We start from the raw sequence: 19,471 nt of genomic DNA on the forward strand, positions 1-19,471 counted from the left end.
CAAGATAAGTCTATCACGCATGAAATGGAAATCAACTCTAATCAAAACAAGTCAAGTCAAGGGTGGACACTACAATCCCCTTGTTTCGGTAGAGGATTTGCAGAAAATTGAAGAAAAATTCATATAATTTAGTGATAAGCTTCTATAGCAAGATTTGATAACCTGTCTGCCTTAGCCCCTAGGATTTTTCCTACTTCGATTTTCTCTTACTTTGGAATATGTGTCGTTAAATAAATTTCTTGCCTTTCTAATGACGCCAGTTCAGAAGCCCAGGATGAACATAAGAATTGAGGTATTTGGACAAAATTTTGTGTTAAGTAATCGATACCCTTGTTGATGAAATCGAACATAGGAGGTTCACTTCTCTTTCTTTTTTTCATGGAAATTCGGAGGAGATTTCAAGTTTGTTTTTAATTAGTGAATGTTACCATCAACATAATAAAGAAATATATACTTTGGTGTTATATTATGAGCATGATGTTTTGTGAGAGATGCAATGTATTCTATGGACCTATACAACCAAAGAAATGATATGATTAGATGTGTAGATCAAGGTGTTGTATGCAAGAAGAAAATTTGTAGCTTGAGTAAATAGATAAGATGCATTAATTGAGGCTTGAATTGTGTAACGATTTGTGAGTGCATGTAATCTAGAATTCTAGAAAAGAGGAATGTGGAATAGTATAATTGCATACATTGTTTTTAAAGTCTCTTGCACCAACTGGACCTCGTACTCTTGCACAAAGCGAACATCATAGATTGATTGCATAGCTTCTTCAAGAGTCTCTTCACATCTTTTTATGATGTTGTTTGCAAAGTCTTCTATATTGCTTTGGTAAAAGCCTGGCTAATCCACAAATGTTGAGTCTACTATAGATAAAGGTGTCTCATTTCCTTGTGGTGAAACGATGTTATTCTCAGGGTCACTACTAGATATAGTAATAATAGCCTCGAGAACTTGTGGATCTGCCATAGCCTGACACAAATTCAACAAAGCAATACCAATATCAATAAAAGTTGTCATTATTAGGGGTATAGTTGTTCACCGAGGCCTAAACAACGAGAAAATTTTTCACACCGTAACATAATCAAAATATCTAATCTAATATGTTTCTTTTGATCTGAAAAAAAAAATGAGAATCACGAATATATCTGCGAAAAGTAGAAACTCCTCTGCGAAACCTCAGCGATTTTTACCCGGGTCTGGGAGGCATCTCGAGCAATGGAAGAATAGTTTTGCTCGTTTGGAGGATCAAATTGTTGCTACTCGCTTGGAGAATGGTCTTAATGCCCTAATCTCGAAGTTACAGGGGCTAATTTAACAACTTTAAAGCTTAATGATATCAGCAGAAGAGCCCTGGGGGCTTTGTCCAACCGTCTTCCTTTTTTAGAAGCCCCCTCAGCTTCTTCGGCGGTGAATTCTGAGCAACAATCTATAAGAAGGGTAGGGTCTCCCTGTACAATTCAGAAAACCACTTTATTTCAGAAGAAGCAGGCGCCCCTCATTCACTCAAGAGATATATCATCATCGGGATGCCCTAACAAAATAAGATCTCCTATCTTGCGGTCAGAGACTCTATCGAAGATCCAGAGGAATATGTCTTTGGGGGCTAACAGAACCATACTTGGGGTTAGAAAACCCTCTTCATATAACCTAGATTCTTTTACCAGAAGAAGGGAGGAGGTCTTCCCTAAGAATGGCCCTTTAAACTTTCAGAAGCCGTCGGACTTCAATACAGATAATATTATGATTATAAGTAATAATCATACTGATAAGTTATGGGACTGTTACAATGCACATGGGCTCTTTGGCAAATGGTTCGGTTATGGCGTTCCGTCCTCGAAGATTCAGCAATGGCTGAAATCCTTCACGGGAAACCAGATAAGTATCGTGAGCTTAGAAAATGATTTTTTATTTATCAATTGCAATACTACGGATCTTAAAGATAATTTACTTAAAAATAATCAAAGGTTTTTTAAGGGCTACTGTTTTAAATTTTTCAATTGGAAACCTAATTTTTCCCCTAAAGATGTTGAGAAAATTAGGGTTCCAAAGTGGATTCGATTCCCTAACATGCCGGTTGAACTAATCCATAATGAGGTCCTTAAAAAATTAGGCGAATTTTTAGGAGGTTTTGAGGGTTTGGAGGATAACTATCTGGAATCCTTTGATATCAAAATTTTAGCCAATATTGAGATAGGTAAATCAACATTTGATCCCATTAAAATTATTACAAATCACTCAATTTATGAAATCAAACCAGAGACCACCGTGAATGATTTCATTCCTAGGACTTGTATCTCCTCTGATCAGGGGTAAAAAAAAACATGCATTAAGGCTTCTAGGGGGGAGGTTTTGAACATTAAATTCAACCCTATGGGTGGTTTCATGTTAAATAAACAAAATATGGGATCTACGGTATCAAATAACACACTTAGGTTATCAGAATGCAAGGAAAATGAAATTTCACTTGAGGCACCTGTAGTGGAACAGAGGAGGAGAGACCCTGTGAACAAACAAAGTCTCTCGCCGATCCCTACACCAACAGCCAACAAAACTCTTAACGACTTGAACATTGAAGATGAAACTAATGGCCCCCTTATCTCGGAAACCACCCCCATTCACCAGGAAGCTTTATCAACTCAAAATAAGAACACAATGGAGGAAAATGACTCTCTAAGCAACTTGTCCCTAAGTTTGGAAAATAGGGACAAAAATAAAAAGAAAAAAGAAAAGAAAAAGAAAAAGAACAAAAAAAGCAAAGGGAGAAACAAAAAATGAAAGAACAATAAGGAAAAAAATCATTCAACAGATAAGAGTACCATAATGATGAGTGGTGATGATAGAAGAGCCCTTGAAGATAAATGCATACTTGAATATGTGGGTAACTCTGTTATAGATGACCTTATGGAGTTATTTATCAATGAGATTGCTGATGAGGATGAACTTGCATTGTAGAAATCTCTATTAGCCAGAGAATTGTGCAAGCCCTTCTCTGAGGTTATGACCACCCCTCCCTTTGGTGATGTGGCAATTGAAGTCGAGGAGTACCTAGGGCTCGCTAACAATATAGGGCAATGCTCCCCCCTTGACTTTGCCACTGACCAAAAGAAGTGTGGTAGGAAATCTGTTTCTGAATTACTCTCCAAGGTTGGTTGTGTGGTGGGCCAGACAAAAATCACTAATATTTTTGAGGTAGGGAAGGGGAAGATCCTTCCCAATGAACCATGAAACTCCTTATATGGAATGTTAGGGGCATGAATGCTCCTAACAAACAGTGTATCGTAAAATGATGCATAGCCAAATACAACCCGGAATTATTCTTAATACAAGAGACCGCACTAAATAACAGTGAATTAACAAACTTAAAGAAAAAAATAGGTATCAGAGAACTTGAAGGGCAATCTGCCTCTGGAGCATCTGGTGGACTAGCCATCATATGGGACCCGAGGCTAGTTTCCTTCAATTTGATAAGGAAGACCTCGAATTGGATGTGTGGAAGAGTTGTTAGCTTCAAAAGCAACTTAAATTTCACATTAATTAATGTTTATGGCCCCACACAAACACATGCAAAAAAACAAGTCTGGGAGGAAATTGAGAATTTCCTTCTAAATGAAACTGATCAAACCTGCCTTATTGGTGGAGACTTCAATGCAATTCTGGATCCCAAGGAAAAGTGGGGGGGCAATAACAAAATGACTCAAACATGCTTAGATTTTAGAAATTGGATGCATAAATGTAACTTGCTAGATTTAACTGCCAAAAGTGAGGCCTTTACCTGGAATAATAGAAGACAAGGCTTTTGCAATATTGCAAAAAAACTGGATAGATTTTTCCTATTTGGTAATATGTCACAGTCCTTTGAAACCTTTGTCCCTCCCATCTCTGGATCAGATCATTTCCCGGTCCAATTAACTATAACAGAAGCTCTAAAATCAACTAAAACCCCCTTTTGCTTTGAAAAAATGTGGCTCAGAGATGAAAATCTATTACAACTCATTGAAAATTGGTGGAATGACACTAAAGTCTTAGGCTCCAAAACCTTCAAAGTAGTAACCAAACTTAAGAAGATTAAGCAACAATTAACAATTTGGAATAGAGAACACTTTGGAAATATCTTTTCACAAAAAATTGAGACTAAAAAGGAGATGGAGATTATTAATGGTGAAGTGATCAAGTATGGGATGAACGACCTCTTATATCAAAGGGAAAAAAGCTGTTTGGCTCATTATGAGGAAATTTTAGCTCGTGAAGAGATTTTTTGGAAACAGAAATCAAGGGACAATTGGCTTGAAGCCGGTGACAGAAACACGAATTTCTTTCACAATAGCACTAGAAATTGTAGAGCATTAAACAGAATCAACAAGATCAAATTGGCATCAGGGGACTTTACTAATAACCTAGAAATCATTGCTAAAACTGTTGTGGGGTATTTTGAGACTATCCTTAATAATAGGGAGGGCTCTAAATGGACTAAGGAGAGTGATTTCTTAAAAAATATTCTGAAATTAATATCAAAAGAACACAACTTAATGCTCAACAAAAAATTAACAAAAGAAGAAGTAGAATCAGCCTTATTTCAAATGGGTCCAGACAAGGCTCCTGGCCCCAATGGGTTCCCGACTCACTTCTATCAAAAATGCTGGAGCTTCATGGGTGGGGAAATTACTGAGGCCTTAGAGGGGATGAGAAACTCTGGGAAAATTCTCAAAGAACTCAATAATACTTTCATCACCCTAATCCCAAAGAAGGACGTCGTGGAAAGTTTTGAGGACTATCGCCCAATAGCTTTATGTAACACCCTATATAAATTACTCACTAAAATAATGGCAAACAGATTACTGACCCTCCTCCCCATAATTATCAGTGAGGAACAGACAGGTTTTGTGCCAAATACATCCATTTATGGTGGTATAATCATTGCTCAGGAGGCTATTCACTCAATACAAAACAACAAAGTACCGAGTATGTTGATTAAATTGGACATCAAGAAAGCATATGACAAAGTGGATTGGCACTTTCTTTGTAAATGTCTGGATGCTTTTGGGTTTAATAAGCAATGGATTAATTTAGTATTCGAATGTATCGCTACTCCAAGGATCTCAATCCTTGTCAATGGGGCCTCAGAGGGCTTCTTTGAAATTTCCAGAGGCCTTAGACAAGGGGATCCCCTCTCCCCCTTCCTCTTCATTATAATGGCTGAATATCTAGGTAGAATGATTAACTAGGCCAGAGAAAAGGTTCATCTTGTTGGTATCAAAATCACCTCTAACATGAAGCCTATAACCCACCAACAATTTGTGGATGATACCATGTTGTTTGGGTCAAGCAGCCATATGGAGGCTAAAAGAATCAAAAAAATCTTGAACAACTACACTATGAAGTCTAATATAACTTTCTTTAACACAAACAATGACTTCAAACAAGAATTCTACAAATCCTTAAATTTAAAGAAGGAGAATTGCCATGTAAATATTTGGGTCTCCCCTTAGACAAAGGCACTGGATCATCCAGTCTCTGGAACCAGGTTGTGACCAAGATTACAAATAGAATATCCTCTTGGAAAGGTAAATGGATTTCATCTGCAGGGAAGGCCACTTTGATCAAGGCGGTCCTCTTGGCCATGCCTATTTACCAACTCTCATGTATGGACCTTCCTGCTTCCAAGAGGAAGGAAATTACTAGTCATATAAGGACTTTTTTCTGGCAAGGTTCGGAAGACAAGGCTAGACTTCCACTGATTGCCTGGGACAAGATTTGCTTACCCAAGGAAATGGGTGGTTTAGGCATCAAAGACCTTCTTATCCATAGCAAAGTGCTGGGGGCCAAGTTAGTCTGGCAGATGTTTTCCAACCCCAATGCTAAATGGGCCCGTACCCTTTTTAACAAATATCTGCATAACCTAGATCCTATAAGCATCTTTAGGATCGCTCACCCTCCTAAGGGTTCTAGAATTTGGAACTTCATGCTAGAATGCAGGAGCATCATATCTGATAAGTTAACTTGGTCCATTGGTAATGGGTAGGATGCCATGTTTTGGAGAGACTCCTGGGGGGCCTTCCCTCCCCTCATCACTCTTCCTAATTTTAAGTCAATTATTCCCACCCTTGAAGGACTCTGGGGCTCTCATGTAAAAGATTACATTGAACAATTTAGCATAGGGCACCTGAAAAAATGGAGATGGAAATCAATGATGCATCTTGATATTCTGGCCCAAGAGAGATCCTTCTTATCTCAGATTCTGGCCTCAAGAAATATTGCCCTTTCTCCTGATTCTGACAAATTGATATGGGCTGGCTCTAAAAAGGGAAGATATGAATCAAAGGAGGGATACAAACAAATACTAAATAAAAAACATATCCCTCGCTCCAACCTACCCTTATCTTTATGTTGGGATAAAAGGTGCCTTCCGAAAGCAGGTCCGTTTGCATGGCTGGCTATTCAGAACCGAATCCTCACTTCTAAGACTTTTAAGAAACATGGATATGAAGGGCCGAGTAGGTGCCCTTTATGTGAAAAGGATGAGGAGTCTTCTAATCACCTTTTGGTGACTTGTGATTATGCTCATAATTGCTGGGGTTGGCTAAGAAAGCAGATGATCTGGTATTCCCCCATTCCTAATAATATTTTGGATCTTTTTCACGCTTGGCCAATTTGGAACATTGGCAGCATGTTTGAGCACTTATGGATCATAGCCCCATCTATCATGATTTGGGAAATATGGAAGGAGAGAAATAGGAGGATTTTCAAAGATAGCAAAATGCAATGGTATTAATTGGTCAATAAAATTGAAGCCTCCATAGTTGAATTAGTAAATAACCAAACCCTAAATCTTCAGAAAGACATCAATATGTCTTACTGGGATGAAAAAATGAGATTAAGATGGAAAGGTCTAAAAATTCCTCCCTTCATTGTTAAAGGTTCCCTAGCAAATGAGCTATCTCGTAAAAATTGTAAATGGATCCCTCCTATCAAGGGCTGGTTTATATTGAACTTTGATGGTGCCTCGCGGGGTAACCCTGGGAGGGCAGATTTGGGTTGTTGCCTCCACAAGTCAAATGGGGATGCGGTGGCCTTTATGGCTCTCCCCTGCGGATCTAGTACTAATAATGTGGTAGAAATGCAAGCACTAGATGTAGGAATAAACTTGGGCATTTTACTTAATATTAAGAAGATTGTCATTGAAGGTGATTCGTCTATTATCATCAATGCCCTTAGAAAAGGGTCTATGCCTGATTGGAGACTTAATGCTTCCCTGGCAAAATTTTTGACAAACATAAAAACATTTGATAGGGTCATCTTTAACCACATTTATAGGGAAGGCAATAGGAGAGTTGACTTCCTTGCCAATATGGGAGCAGATGGCAAGACATTGATTCATGTAGCTCCCAACAATCAACCCTTAACCAATAAGATGTTATATTAGCAGACATTGTATATAAGCCTCTATAGCTAAGTTGAGTCATCAAAACACTCCTATACAACTCCACTTTTATATAGAATCACTAATATATATAGACACATAATTAAAATCTTATATTCTTGTATCCACATATAAACATCACCTTAAACATGCTTTTTTATATATATATACACTTTTTGGACATATATATATATATATATAATATGTATATAGGTATAAAAAATTTCTTCACTACACAGCAAATCAAATAATTCCTTAAAAAATCACTCATTTCTTATATATAGATACCTGTATGTAAATATAAGGGGAAGGTTATATATATATATATATATTCAGGTATTTATACAATCCATCCATTTATAAATAAGTATATTTAACATATATATTAACTTGAATATCCAAATCACCCGAAAATCACATTTATAGCAAAATTAAGAATAAAACTTACCCTTGCTAACTACAAATACTCTCTTAAATATCTTTAGATACTCATATAACAATAAAAAGATTTTATACTCTTTTAAAAAAAGAAGAAAGAAAAAGAGAAAAAATAAAACTCTTATTAGATAATAATTGATTTCATATACCCGAAGCAAATAGCACTAATTAATTGTACTCTATCTCAGCCATAATAACAAATATAGAAATTATCAGTTAAACACTAATGATTATGGCCCTGCTTTTAAAATCTTGAGGATCTCTATCAGTGGCATACTCGTTCCTTCATGCATAAAAATGAGGCCGAGCATTAATGGGGCGATCGGTGACGCCCAGATTAAGGATCAAATAACCCACAGTTATGGTTTAATTAATATTATAAAATGGCAAGATCCCCATGTTGTATTAATAATTATGATTTATCAGAGCTTTAGAATGTAGCGTATGCGATTGCTCTTCTGTCAAAATTATTTCGGGCTCCTCCACACGATTTTACCTCAGTTGGCGTATCATTCTAGGTTATGTGTTTTTCAGAAACCAATGAACTCCTTCCAAAGTGGAGTTTTGGAATACATGTTTTCAGAATGAGCTTATTCGGAGTGTTTAAATCATTCAGCTTCCAACCTTAGCTTAAGGTCTTTCAAGATGATGCTCTACTGTTTTCCTGAGAACTACTGTGAATTTTCAGGCGATGGACACCCCAATTAAAATTTGCAGTTCGAAGAGACAAATGGCCTTTGAAGGGGCCATCACTCATGACCGCCTCAAGCGCATTATGCATCTCCCTCACACCTTGGTGATTGATGCAATTGAGAACATCCTGGGCCCCGATTTCCTCACAAATTCAAATAGAACCAGGGCCAACACGGACGGGGCCGCCATGTTTCTTGCTGTCACTATGAGTTCCACCAAAATTCGTGAAGATACTAGTGCTATGTGCAGAGAGGTCTTCACTGCCTCTATTCTGGGCGACCTTGAGAGGGTTTTTGTCAATATAGACAATGAAGTGACTATTCTAAGGCTAAGGAATTATGACATTCTCATTCGGAATAACAAGCCAGTGCCTCGATTCCCTATCATTTCCACGGATGGAGTGCCTGTATCTGCGGAAAGGATCAAGGTAATTAATAGAAATGTTAACTTTCTGCTTTTCTTATTCCATGTGAGACACCCTCCTAAGCCTACATGGTTTGAAAACTTCCTCAGAGCCGAGGGTCTGGTTCTAGAGGAGGATAGGGCTTCTTCTTCGTCCTCTGGGGAGGATTGAGGTGGCTCTGCTTTCAGGGGGAGCATGGTTCCATTTTTTGATATTAATACAAAGCTATAGGGGCTGGTTTAAACGTTAACTTGAGGTAAAATAGGATACAATTTACAGTTATCTGAACTGGGGTTGAGATAGCAAACAGTATCGTAGCTTTAAAAAACAAACTTAAGCATCATATAAAACACTAAATTAGTATGATATTAATCCTACAAATTACTATGACTGAATGAGCATGAAGGAATGTCTACTATACAGATATACATCACCATTTTGCTATTAAAATAGTTAAATATATAATCTAGATAGCATCTGAATGCATAATACTTTGGGTATCTACTTTGATTTATTTCGAAGGACATTTGCTGAAGTTTTAATGCCATCTGTTGATGTTTTCTATATTTTGATATCTCCATGTCATTTTTAAGTTGGCGAACTTTATGTGGCTAACATGCAAACTGTGTATCGACATCCATTCAGTCATCTCCTTCTGCTTTAAAACTTCAGGGCAAGGTAGGATGGATTGAATGAATCTCCCCTTTCCTACTCTTGTTGTTGTAACCTGGATTTTACCCTTATTAAGGATAACGTCCAGGAGCATAAACAAGAGTTGGAGAACTGAGGTTTTATGGTTGGCAGGATCTTTAGGCAATTTTGTTCTATCCTAATCGTATTTGGTACTTTAAATTCTGTCTCTTAAATTTTATTAATTTATAAGCTTAGGAGATATGTTTGCTTTGGAAATGACTCAAGGTTTTTTATCAAGCAATAAACTATAGAATGATATAAATGGCAGGATGATACTAACAAAATTTCCAAGTATTGGAATAACTGACATTGCAGGCCAAACAGGATGATACTAACAAAATTGCCAAGTGTTTGAGTAACTGACATTGCAGGCTACCAGGTGATCATGGGCAATTATGGAGCGACTCTAAATAACTAAAGAACAACTCCAGAATCAAAGAGGAAAATGATCATTAGGCTATTGAAAACATTTCTTTTGGGCTTGTAAGGGAAGGAAATATAAAAAACCTTCCCACCTGATTACCCTGGCCCGAGGTTTTCATGTATCAATACTGTAATTTTTCAAGAAATATGCTGGACTATGGTCTCAGGCAAGGTCGGAGGTTTTCTCGACTCCACTCTTTCCTACCGGCGCCCGCATGAGTGGAGTTATGTATAATTTCATAAATGAATAATAAAATTTCAGGCTTTGGCCTCTTACTGGTCAAAAAGAAAAAAATCTAATCTAATAATATTTAATTAGTAGAAAATAAAATTTTCCAATCTTATAATATTAAATTAGTAGACAATAAAATTATTTTGTTAAGTATATATCATATCTAAAATCTAATTCACAATTTATCTAATTCAATACAACTATCCATTTATTTATTATTAATTCTTTATTTAAAAAAATATATATACAAACATATTTGTTTATAATTATTAAACAAAATATTTGATCTTATATTTATCTAATTAATACAAAATAAAATTATTTTCTCAAAACATAGACATCATTTTAAAATTTAAATCTATATAATTTATACTTAGAATATGATTGAAAATTTATTTTGATAACTATAATAAATATAATTATTTAAATTTATTTTTAATCCCTCTTTTGAAAATATTTTAAAACTTGGAGAAGACATGACTTTCCTCTAAAGGCAGTCACACTATTTAGCCATATACAGCAAACAAGTCTCCTCACAGCAAACAAGTGGACATGGCTTTCCTCTAAAGGCAGTCACACTATACTGCCTTGGTGGACATGTATGCAAAATGTGCAAAATGTGGAAGCATAGACAAAACATGTGAACTTTTAAACAGAGTCCCTCAACCAAATATTATCTTGGGTACTACAATGATTGCAGGATATGCGCAGAATGGATTTGTTGAAAAGGCTTTAGAAACTTTCGAGCAAATGCAATTGACAGGCGTAAAGGCAGACTCCACAACCTTTGCCAGCATTCTCCCCGCCTATGCCAAAATGGGTATGGGCATCCATCAAAGCAATGAAAAAGAGGGCAGAATTTCCAAGGAAGAATAGCAATTAAAATTGAGAACCATTTGAACCAATCTGCCCAGCTGCTGCGAAAACTGACAGATTTAAGTGCCTATAATAATATTTTTGTAAAGGTTATGATGATCAGAAGTAGGAAATGACAGATGGATGCTAGGTAGGGGTCAGTTCACACAATGCATTATGAACATGTGAACAGAGATCTCGGTGTGCATCCGAAAACAAAAATAGTCAGATAAAATAAAATACACCCTTTATGTGGAGCCCAGGTGCAACCACCTGTCTCCGAGGAACTAAACAAAGAAAGTGAATTGTAGAGTGCATTCAGCGTCCACAAAGCCCAATCTGTAAATACTAAATACCTCTATTGAGATTTTTGTAATATTTTTAGTTTCATATTAGCATTACGCTCATCTAAGCAACTTGGCAAGGTAAAAAATAATGTAAATTAAATTTCTTGGACTAAATTTCAATAATATTTGGTATTTTCACAATTGGAATGTTCATCCTTGAAAGTGAGCTGATTATAAATAACCATTGTTCTAAAAAAAAATTGATATTATAATCGTAATTCTGAGTACAATTTACCCTAATCTAGAATGCCAATATTTTACTGCACTGCTTATACTGCCAAACAATTTTAGATGAAGATGGTATTTATACAATTGTTATGCTTAATACTCAGCAATCAAAATACAACATCCTGCTGGAAATGCAAATGGTGAAAAACAATAATCTCTGACTATTCTAATCTACAAACACATACTGCTGAAAATGCAAATGGTGAGAATACAGAGTATTTAAATTTCAAATCTACAACTGTTTCTTTTCTTTGTACTGATTGAAAGAAAAAAAAACTACAACTGCCTTAAAAAATATATTGCAGTAGCTAAAGATAGAACAAAATAACAAAATGCAATAAAACAAGGTCTAAAGTTTGAACAGCAGTTAACTCGCTGCGAACATAAAATCTTCACATGCAAAGCGTCTAGTCTAAGAACAAAAACCCTGACAAACTTTATCATTCGATTCCTTACGAATTCGCGGCATCCTCATTTGCAGTTCTTCATTTATTAACGCAACTCGTCCAATCCGAGCTTCCAACTCAGTTTCTTGCACCTGCCGCCACTTCTCGTTTAGTTCTTCAATTTCAAAATCATTCAGTGGGGCTTCCAACATATCGCTTCTTATGTAATGGGAACAAGGTAAACTATCAAACATATCAGCCCTGTGCTTGTAAGAGGCTGACCCTTTGTGCTTCTCATTTCCTTGTCTCGCCTTATTTTGAAAGGCATCCATAATACTCTTGTTCTCTTTCCCAAATTCTTGTTTTGCTTCACTTATCATATAGATTTCACACACCCCTCAATCATATTCTTGGTGTGAATTGGATCCAGCACCTGGTTTGAAATTTGGATTTGAAAACCACCATCAAATTCAAATTTTAATGCCACTATAAACAAAAAAAACATATATATATTAAAATGATAATAAACAAGAGTTTTTCGAAATCGTTACCTCAGCATTTGACTGTTTTTCTTTCCTTCATCTTTAGGGATAGGGTTATGGTTAGGATTATAATTAGGGATAGGGTTAATCTTAGTGATTAGAATTAGGATTAGGGTTAGGGTTAGGTTAGGTTAGGGATAACCTTAACCTAACCCTAACCCTAATTAGGGTTACAATTAAAGATTATAATTAAAGTTAGGGTTAGGGTTATAAAAATAATTAGGGTAAGGTTATGGTCAGGATTATAATTAGGGGTTAGGGTTAGAGTTAGGATTGGGGTCAGTCTTTGATTATAATTAGGATTAGGGTTAAAGATTATAATTAGTGATTATAATTAAAATTAGGGTTAGGGTTAGAATTATAATTAGGATTAGGGTTAGGGTTAGGGTTAATATTGCAATTAAAGATAGTATGTGATGATAGCTATAAGAGTTAGGGTTTGGGTAAGAGTAGGGTTCGGGTTAGAATGGGGTTCAATTATGCCTAGAGCAGGGTTGAACTTGTAATTAGGGTTCAAATTTACTGTTAGAGTTGAGTTTAGGGCTAACATTCAATTAGAGGGATTAGGGTTAAGGGTTAAGATTATAGATAATTAGAGTCAAGGTTTGATTGTGGAAGGGGTTTAATATATTTAGGGTTAGGATTAGAGGTCAATTAGGGCTATGATTCAATTACAATAGGGCTAGGTTTAAATTAAGATTAGGGCTAGTGCTTATTAATGGTAAAATTAGGGTTCAAGTTGTAGTTAGCGATTAATTCTAGGGTTATAATTAAGCTTAGTGTTATGTTATCGTTAGGTCTCAATTATGATAAGATTAGGTCATTGGTAGGGTTCAATTAGGTATAGATTAGGGATATTGTCAAGGTCAACGTTTGATTGTGATATGCATTTAATTATAGTTAGGGTTAGTATTATATTTTATTTTGGGCTAGCATTAGGGTTAGGGTTAAATTATGATTAGAGTTCAATTACGTTATGGTTTTGGGGTTAGGGTTAGGGTAACCATAATTACAATTAGGGTAAGGTTTATAATTATAACTCGGGGTAGGGTTAGGATTATGATTTGATTTATGATTATTTAATGTACAGTTACAATTAGGGTTTCGTGTTATGGTTAAGGTTATTATTAGGGTTAGGGTTAAGGTATACATCATTGTTAGGGCATAAAAATGATCAATAATAGGCACTTCGAGAAATATATCTCTTGTATGTTTAATATATAATATTGATATATATAAGTTAGTAGTAGTTGTGACACAACATGGAAGACATTAAATATGTTAATATATAATTATACAAATTATTAAGCTTCACGTTGGACTTAGGGTTTACGATTACAATTATGGTTAGGGTTAAGGTCTACATGATGGTTAGTGTTAGAGTTAAGGATATGCTTTGGGTTTTGGTTAGGGTTAAGTTTTAAGGTTATGACCTTAGTGTTAAGTTTAGGGTTACAACATGATTCTTGTTAGGGTTAGGGATTAGGAACTTATCATTGGCTTAGGATTAGGGTTAAGATTATGATGAGGGTTAGGGTTTAGGTTTATGGTTAAGATTATGGTTATGGTTATGGTTCACATCATGGTTGGAGCTATGATTAGTCTTAGGGTTTAGGGTTCTAGTTAGGATTATGGGTAGTATTAGCGCTATGGATAGGGTTAAGGGTCAGGGTTAGCATAATAGTTACAATTTATATCATGGTTAGAGTTAAGGTTATGGTTTGGGCTTTGGTTTAAGGTTGGTGTTAAGGTTTAAATTTGTTAACATATAATTATACTATTTTATTATTAAGCTTAGGGTTAGAGTTAGGGTTTATGGTTATGCTTATGGATAGGGTTAAGGTCTACATGATAGTTAGGGCTAGAGTTAGGGATATGTTTTGGGTTTCAATTAGGGTTAAGGTTTAAGGTTATGGTCTTAGAGTTAAGTTTAGGGTTACAACATGATTATTGTTAGTGTTAGGGATTAGGGTTATGGTTAGGTTTGAATAAGGTTTAAGATTATGATGAGGGTTATGGTTAATATTATGATTATGGTTATGGTTTACATCATGGTTGGGGCTATGATTAGGCTTAAGGTTTTAGGGAACTTCTAGTTAGGATTATGGCTAGGGTTAGGGTATACATGATGGTTAGGGCTAGGGTTAAGGTTAGGGTTAGGATAATGTTGCGGTTTATATGGTGGTTAGGGCTAGGGTTTATGGTTAGGATTATAATTGCGGTCAACTTTAGAGTTAGAATTATGGTTACATTTACAACTTAGGATATGCTTTAGGATTAAGGTTAGTGTTAGAGATTAGTGTTATGATTATGGTTAGATTTTATGGTTAGGGTTAAGATTTAAATCATGGGTAGGCTTCATATTTAATCAGGCTTAGGGTTAGTGTTTAATAAAATTGTATTTCAAATCAATTAGGATTTAGTTAGGACTATAAATAGTGCTACAATTTGAATAGGGCTAAGGTTCAAGGATAAAGCATGTTTTTAGGGTTAGGGTTAGGGTTATGGTTAAGATTATGATTATGGTTATGGTTATGGCTTACATCATTGTTGGGGCTATGATTAGGCATAGGGTTTAGGGATAAAATATGTTGTTAGCATTAGGGATTTATAATAAATCTTGAGTTTAAGGTTAGGGTTAATATTTAATTAGTGTTAAGGATACCATTTAATTAGAGTTAGGTTCAAGTTATGGGATACATTAGCATAAAGGTTAAATTAGGGTTAGGGTCAATGTCAGGTTGATTTTAGGGTTAAGACTACCATAAGGTTTAGGTCGTTTAAGATTATTAATGTTAGGATTAATTTTAGGGTCAAGTTATTGTTAGGGTTCAATTATAGTTATGGTGAAGATTAGGTTATGATTGAAGTTACTATTATAGGATAAAGCCTGGGGGTAGGGTTAAGTTTTAGGCTATAATATAATATTAGGATTAAGGTTTAATTAGGGTTATAGTATGTTAGCATAAATATTTAATTAGGGTTAGGATTCAATTAGCTCTAGATTAGGGATATTATGAAGGTTAGGGTTTGACTACATGGTAAGGATTTAGTTAGAGTTATGGTTAGTATTATAATTCAATAAAGGTTAGAATTAGGTTTATGATTCATTGACATTGGGCTTAAGGTTTGGGCTATAATTTTGTTACAATTAGGGTTAGTATCAATTATGGCTACCTTAGGGTTTAGTTAGGATTAGGATTAGTATTACAATTCAATTAGGATTAAATTAAGGACAAAGTTAGTGTTATGATTAAAATAGGGTTACCATGGTTTACGTTAGTGTAAAGCTTTAATTAGGGTTAAGGTTCAATTAGGTTTGGGTTAGGAATACAATCAAGGTTAGGTTAGGTTTAAGATTAAGGTTATACTAGGGGTAGGGTTTAAGTTCAAGATAGGGTTTAATTATGATTAAAATTAATTTTAGGGTGAGGTTTTTATCAATGGTCAATTACGATTATATTAGGTTAGGGTTGATGTTAGGTCATAATAAGGGCTACCATTCTAGGTATCTTATTTGGGTTAGGGTTGAATAAGTATTTGATTTAGTATTACAATTCAATCAAATTTCAATTAGTTAAGGTTAGGTTAATGTTTAATAAAAAATATATTTAGAAAAGAGAATTTAGAATAAAAGTATACTTCCCATGTAGGAGTCAAGCACAAGTCAACAAAAAATAGCTTATTGCATAATTTAGCATGAAACCCAAAATGTTGACATCCAACACATTAATTTCAAATGAATACATTATAATAGAAATAATAAAATTGTAAGTCGACCTTTTAATGGATCTTCGGAGGTTGATCCAGCTCTTTCTTCAGAGAAGGTTAAATGGGAACCACCTAGCAAACAGTGGATAAAGATTAATTTCGGTGGTGCAACAAAAGGAAATCCGGGAACCTTAGGTGCTGGGGTGGTGGCGAGGGATGAAAATGGATTTATCTTGTTCAAAGGAGCTCAGCGATTGCAAAATGGCACTAATAATGAAGTAAAGGTCTAGGTAGCATTTCTAGTAACAAAACTAGCCTTAAATATGAAAGTCCAATGACTGAACTTAGAAGGGGACTCTCAGATAGTTATTAATGCAATAGATAAAGGCAACATGCCATACTGAAAGTTAAATTGATGGGTGGCTATGATCCGAGAGAAGCTCAATGCATTTGTGGAGTTTTGTGTCTCGCATATGAGGAGGGGAGCAAATGCAGTGGCAGATTTGCTATCTAAAATTGGAAGTGAATTGGATAGTTGTGCGGCCAAATGGTGGAAAGGTGATGGTCGCATGTGGAAATGGTATTAATTGCAGCCTTTTAGAAATGTGCAGTCTTCAACATGAAAGCGAGAGCAAAATTTGGCAAGTACATATGCCAAGTTGGTGCCTTCTCTTTGAAGAAGGTAGTTATCGGTGGCAGGTCGCACGAATGGAGCGGGTGGAGGATGGCAGTAAATCCTGTGTATGATCTCATGGTATTAATGCCTTATCTTTGACACTCATTATCCATCGTATATGATGGAGGAAGAATTTATTACCCGTTGAGCTGCGTGCTAGGGTTTGTTTGAAGTAGAATTAATTGTATCTTTGTAGCATTGTATGATGTTGCATTGGAGGAATTGTTGTTTCAAAATTGCAAGTGACTATGGAAGCTAATTTCACTCTATGAATGGACAAGAAACTGGTGCCTTTTTTGGGCAAGGTATCGAAAAAGTGGATGTAGGGACTCTTCTGGTTTAAAGTGGAGAAGTTATGGGTGACAACTCGTCTCATGCTTGCTGAGGAGGTGGCTTACATCCACCACCGATATCAGACTAACATGGAGGTGTACTCCTTGCTTCTGGCGTGGGCCTGTGAGTTCGAGCCGAAGGTGGAGAAGGTAAAACTCACACCGATGAAACTGATCAATGGGGAATTTTTGATAAACCTTGATTCAATCTTGGAATGGGTGGTACCTTGAGTTGGCATTTGTATTAAGGAAGGGGATGACCAAGAGGAGTTGCTTCCCTTTGTTCATGGACCAGAGGATGAAATCAAAGACCAATGCCGAGAACGTGCCTGTGTGGGATGGGAAGTGATGAAGCTCTATATAAAATTAACCAGATTGGACAAAGTCCTAAATGATCTGCATGTGGTGGAAAGGATGGAAGTTGGCAGGGACCTGAGAGATAGGTTTGAAGAAGGATGGGCCATTCAGCTACTGGTGAGTTTGGAGGGCAACCCTGACTTCGGATGTCTGGACTGCATCCCAAGGATGAAAGGTTAAGCAACAAAGGGGAAAGCACCCACCACTGAGGAGGGAAGGGAGAAGGTGACCCAGGGTGATAGTGAGTGATTGGCTTGTTGGACAGTGTTTTTCATATGTTCTTACTTGTTTTCAGCTATTAGTTTTTGCTCCAAAACTTTACTACTTTCTGGAACATTTGGGTTTGGAGAACCAGCAATGGTCTAGTTTTTTTCTTTTAGATTTCATAAGTTGTAGGGTTGGGTAGTTCATAAGATATGACTGTGGGTGATATGGGGTTGATGTTTACTGCGTTTATGCATCGTGGAAGATTGCAATTTTGTATATTTAAATTTCTGCATTAATATAATGAAAAAATATTTACTGATAAAAAAAGTAAACAAAATGTAAGTCCAAATTGAGATTTTGATTAAAATTATTAGCATAGAAATTCTTATTGATCTTTCTAAATTAAAAAACTAAAAATTATATATTATTCTTGAAATATTTGTGTAGCTCAACTAAAAATAAATAGAATATAAATAGAAAAACCACATCTATATGATAAATTAGAAACATTTTTTGTATTAAGCATCATATAATATCAATACAAAATTCAAAAGTCTTGGCTAGAGAACACACAACCAGTTAGCATTTTAGATCACATAGTGCAATAAAACCATGTCAGGAAGGACCGAGGGTCATATTATGAGGCCATATACAAAGGATGCGACTGAAATACAAAATTATAGAGACGGATGTCCCATAACCAAAATATAACATAGAGGATATACAACTAACTGAATAGGAAGGAGGAGTCAGGATCATTATTGTCCCCCACAGCGGGGGGAGCCATGTAGTCCATCCTAGCTCACCCTCACACCATACCAACACATTTCCTTCGGCAAACTAGTTTCTAAAGGGGTGGGAAGGCAGAACTTCCAGTTCCATCTCGATAAAATCCTCTCCCTACTGTCTTGCCTCCATCGCTTGCATAAATCTCATTAGCGCCTGCTCGAAGTGTGTCTTGTTGCTTCCCATACGATCCCAAGTGAAGCCACGGAACATTTATCGGATGAAGACAAGAGTTGTTCCATTCTTCAGCCATCTGTCAAACTTGTCCTCGTCCAGCCGTAGAACCACAGTGACCTACATAGCAACAAGGTAATGAATGAGTCTCATAAGAGACTCAGTGAGGTATCTACCCTTTCCAATAAACACATCATCATTCCTAGATTTCCAAAAGTTCCAAATAATTTCCAAAGAGAGAACAAACCAAAATAGATTAGCACATTTCTTTCCACCTCTAACATAACTAAGTACTACCTCTTCAATAGAAAGACATTTAATATTAACTGAGATTCCAAACAATTTCCATACCTATTTGGAAAAATGACATTCAAAGAAAATATGAGGCACAGACTCAAGGAGACGAAATATTTTACACAATAGGGGGTCGCCATTATTATCTTTAAGCGGAATCTTGTGAAGCAAGAGTTTCAAAGAAAAAAAATTAGTTTGTGGTTCAGTCGGATTAGACCAGAATCTCAAGAGACTAGCCTGCCATTTTTTAGAATCCCAGGTGAGGTTCTA

The sequence above is a fragment of the Cryptomeria japonica genome, unplaced genomic scaffold (assembly GCF_030272615.1).
Source record: "Cryptomeria japonica unplaced genomic scaffold, Sugi_1.0 HiC_scaffold_13, whole genome shotgun sequence".
Taxonomy (NCBI): Eukaryota; Viridiplantae; Streptophyta; class Pinopsida; order Cupressales; family Cupressaceae; genus Cryptomeria; species Cryptomeria japonica.